This window comes from Vicia villosa, linkage group LG3 (assembly GCF_029867415.1).
Source record: "Vicia villosa cultivar HV-30 ecotype Madison, WI linkage group LG3, Vvil1.0, whole genome shotgun sequence".
NCBI classification, from domain to species: domain Eukaryota; kingdom Viridiplantae; phylum Streptophyta; class Magnoliopsida; order Fabales; family Fabaceae; genus Vicia; species Vicia villosa.
In genome coordinates this window covers 201,145,218-201,150,054 of record NC_081182.1, presented here as the reverse complement: position 1 = coordinate 201,150,054, position 4,837 = coordinate 201,145,218, and the positions used below count along the sequence as shown (strand labels likewise).

The 4,837-nt window shown below is 32.3% G+C and overlaps 1 long non-coding RNA gene across 1 annotated transcript; it reads left to right on the top strand.

Annotated features, from left to right (window-relative positions):
* Positions 1–207: 207 nt before the first annotated feature.
* LOC131657120 (uncharacterized) lies at positions 208–1,298 on the top strand. The gene is made up of 2 exons (XR_009300494.1): positions 208–542; positions 966–1,298. It is a non-coding gene; the product is annotated as an uncharacterized LOC131657120 (long non-coding RNA).
* The last annotated feature ends 3,539 nt before the right edge of the window (positions 1,299–4,837 follow it).

Here is a 4,837-nt window from a genome sequence, read left to right as displayed (position 1 = left end):
ACCATTTGTACGTTTAATACAAGTATTTATCGGAAAAAAATATAACTATTGTCGTGCTGATTGTGAAATAATAATAATAATAATAATAATAATAATAATAATAATAATATTATAATACGAAAGTTTTCAGTTCTAATCTTAGTAGAATAATTTAATTAAAGAAAAATTTATGATTAGCAAGTTGTTTACGTTACTGCTTCAGAAAGTTGCTGAATGATGATAAAATACAATACATTAAACCAAGCAGAAACTTAAGAACGAAATTAAATTTAGAGAACATTCTTTAAAACTCCTTAAAAGGCAAATTTTTTAAAATATTTTTATCACAACACACGCTTTATACACTATAAATAAGTCAAAAAATATTTCTTATTAATTACATGTAGCAAAATAAAAAATGGCTAAAATCCTCAAGTTTGTGCACAATATGATTTTATTTCTTTTCCTATTTTTTATCATAAACAATGTTGAAGTCCAAGGTGTTATCGGAGGTGAGGTGAATTGGGACGATTTACCGACGATGCTGCCGTCGGATGCTAGAGGTAATTTATTTTTTTCATCCTTTTTCTCAATTTCCTTTAATAGTTTGTAATTCATGTATAATATTTTATGGCTTAAATGCATTTTTAGTCATGGTAATGTAGCGAGTTTTTGATTGTTGTTTCTGTAAGTTTTTTTTGTTTGAGTCTCTATATTTTACTTTTTACTTGAGGTTTAGTCCCTAAAGTTAAAATTCGTAGGAAAATTCACAGGTTTTCTGCCGATTTTCCTGCAAATTTTTTTACAAATTTTAATTTTAAATACTAAAACGAACGTGAAAGTGAAATATATGGACTCATACAAAAAAATAATTTACAAGGACAAAAATCAAAAACTCAGTAACTTACATAAATAAAAAATGCATTTAAGACATATTTTATCTCATTTTAATAGTATTATTTTACTATGTTTTTTCATTGTAACAGCAATGCTAGAGGAGTGTGCAAAGACTGAGTGTCCCCTAGATCTTCTTGATAGGTACTTTTGCGTTATGACCAAATGTAATGCAAAACGACCGTATGAATATGACTAAATATTAAAATGAATTAATAATATCTGAATCAAAAGAGTACATTTAAATCATGCAAGGAGGAAATAATTACCTAAACAAGCCAAAAATCTATTTAATATATGTAATGCCACCCAATAATTGCTTTTTAAATTTTTTTTTTGTTATCTTATATATCTTGCAATCCCGACTTTGTACTCTAAGATTTTGATATTAAAATAAAATATGTAAAAAAAATGTTATAATTAAATTTTCTTTTCTCCTAACTTCAGATGTATTGTTATAAGTATTATTTAATAGGGTTAAATAAGTTTTTGGTCCCTATAAATATCTCAAATTTCGTTTTTAGTCCCTATAAAAAAAATGTCGACATTTAGTCTCTATAAAATTACTTTTTCATTAACTTTTAGTCCCTCTACAGGGACCAAAAGTGAATGAAAAAGTAATTTTATAGGGACTAAATGTCGACATTTTTTTTATAGGGACTAAAAACGAAATTTGAGATATTTACAGGGACCAAAAACTTATTTAACCCTATTTAATAATATCTCATTTTCTTTCCAACACATTTTTATAATGTTATAGGCTTTGAAATACAAACTAAAGGCTTTGAAATATAATACATTTTTTAAATGTTAAAAATATTTATCTTCAATAATTGCAACATTTTTTATATGAACTATACTACATATTTCTTAATTATAGGTTATTATTTATATCCTTCTAATTTTTTATATAAATGGCGATGAAATTTTTTCTTTTCTAGTAGCTTTATTTAGCTTTATATTATCCTAACAAGATTTCCAATCACCGACAATTTTTGTTGGAGTCAATTTATTTTTGCAATGGAAAATATTGTGACATCTAATTTTTTTTTATGTTGAATAAGTGACTTTTAACACGTAAATTATAGATATAAAAAATATTTCAAAAAATATTTTTTTTCAAAAAGTTTAAAGATGTATAAAAAGAATCAAAACAAGCTGTAAAGATATTTAGAGCAAATAAAATACGAGATAAAAGAATAATATCACAAATTATACTTATTGGGTCCAAAATCATGAGGAGGGTCTGATCAAGAAAGTCGTCATGAAGAGAAGTGATGCTGTTAGTAAATTATGGCAGCATTTGAGTCTGAAAGATAGTATGTTATTTTAGAAAAGCAGAGCTGAATGGATGTGCAAAGGGGATTTGAACACAAAGTATTTCCATAACTGTATGAAGGACAGGTTCAGAAGAAATCATTTAGGCCTGTTAGTCAAGGAGGGAGGTTTGCTGGAGACGATCGGGGAAATCAAAGAGGAGGCCCGAAGTTATTTTTCTCGTCTGTATGCTGAAATCGATCCTAATCGTCCAGTTTTGAATGGTATTAGTTTCAAGGCTTTGTCTAAGGAAGAAGGAGATATGTTAGAGGTGCCTTTTTCGGAGCTCGAGATCAATAATGCGGTTTGGGATTGCGAGGGTTCTAAAAGTCTGGGGCCGGACGGTTTCAATCTCAATTTTATCAAGAAGTGCTGGAGTTTCTTAAAGGATGATTTCTTTCGTCTGTTTTCATATTTTTACTCGAGCAGGACTCTTTCCACGGCAATCACGTCCTCCTTTCTCACTCTTATTCCGAAAAGAGACAATCCTTTGGGCCTAAATGATTACAGACCTATTTGCCTTGTAGGATGCATTTATAAAGTTCTGGCCAAGTTGATAGCTGCGAGATTGTTTACGGTGATTTCCGGTAAACAACCGCTAGTCTTCCAAACTATAATAAATATGATTTGGTTACTCGCAAGATCGACTAGATTGATCCTAGGATATAGTCAAATAGGTTGTTATTCATGATAGTTCGAATTATGTCTATGATTGGTGTGTCTCGAAATAAGAAATACTTAATCAAACAAATAAAGATTAGCAATCACCTTGTTATACACGTAAATATAACATCAGCGAAAGGTAAGTTAAAGATAAAACATAAGACAAAACTGTAAAAGTGCAAGAATCTTAAAGTGCAGAAAAGTAAAATGCTTCGAAGATAAATGACATGAAAATAAAGAGTGCAGAAATATAAATGACAGAAAATAAATGAAACGCAATAATATCGAAAGATACTTGAATAAAGGAAAATACACATGTATTTAAATTGGTGTTGGTGTCATATGTACATTTATCAGCGAACTCTTTCTCTTAACACTTGATACTTGAGTAATATGTGAGTGATTTGTACAAAATGAACACCCAGAATCCTAACATTAAGACCCTTATTTATACTAGTTTCGACCCTAACGGTCCTACACTAATCTAATGCCACGTTGCCCATAGAAAATCCAGGGATGCCATCTGTCTTCGTGCGGTTACATAAACTGTTTCGAAATTCAAATCATCCCGCCTGAATCCTCCTTCGATGCGTGGCAACATAATTATAATCGAGAACGCCACGAAAACACGCTAAGCTTCAGTACTTCGCATATTTTGCAAAACGTCTAAGTCCCAAAGACCATTCTTCTCGAATTTAGCTTCGGTGCTCACTATCTTTGTTTCAACTTAAACACCATTCTCGAAGCATGGCCATCAGTAGCCATTCTCTATCTTCAAAGATGGTCATCAGTAACCACCTCCTTCGAATTTCAGACCTTCGAAGGACATTTCTTCTCAAACGAAATCTTCAGCTAAAAAATTGCCCCCAATAAATGCATGTTTCGAAAAACAAGAGAAATAGGTGTTTCTTGCTGTAACAAGATTTCGTTTTAGAGTTCCAAGATCATTGACTGGCGTCATAGTCATTTATGACTCTGTTTCCAAAATGTCTTGTCATTTTCAAAGATGTCTACTTATAACTTACATTCCCATGTTCTGGTCTTACTTCCTGATCATTACTCCTATATACTAGGAGTAAAGCTAATAACTATTCGACCGCCGTTGGATGAAATCAACGCCTGCCGCGTGTCTCTTGGCTTTTACCCAAAAGATTTGAAAGGGTTTCTGTTAAACCTTTAAATACCGGAACTCTCACCTTCATATAACTTTCACCCATATTTCCTCATTTCTCCATAGAAAAGAACATTCCTAGTTATATTCAAACCCATTCCCAAAAATCAAACTTACTCATGGCGTCTTCCTCAAACATTCTACAACCAGCTTTGAAACTTCAACAATCTACACAGATGGGGGATCAAGAGTACATACCAAACCCAAATTCTGCGGAAGTGCGCGCCATTTACGCTTCTCAAGTAATCATTCCTTTTGAACTTTCTGGGAAAACTCATGCCTTCATGGGTCCTTTACCAGGAGAAACTAACTCCTCTCTAAATAAATTCTTTCCTGCTTATTATAAAATTAGGCCTTTAGTTAGTAAGAACAAAATAGATGAAGATGGCCGTCCTATTTTAGCAGATCCTGATGGTGCATAAGATGCTTCGGTCGTAACCCTTTCAACCCTAGAGAAAATTAGGTTAAACTATGTAACCAATTTTGTGAAAGTTTTTAGGTCAATTCCCTTAGCAAAAGACCCTGAACTGTACTATGCCTGGCTAGCAAGAGTAGAGAAACATAAGGCTTATTTCTGGCAACAACTGGGCATTTATGATTTAATCCAATTGTCCAAGACTGGTTTAGAATACAACCAAACCATGTTAGTTGCGTCAGTTTATTTCTGGGATGCTTCCCATAATACTTTCCATCTTCCATGTGGAATGATCACCCCCACGCTTTTCGACATAGCTGCTATTACGGGGCTTCGACCAACCGGAGAAACCTTCGACCCCAACGTCATGGATACTGATACTATTAATTTCAATGAAG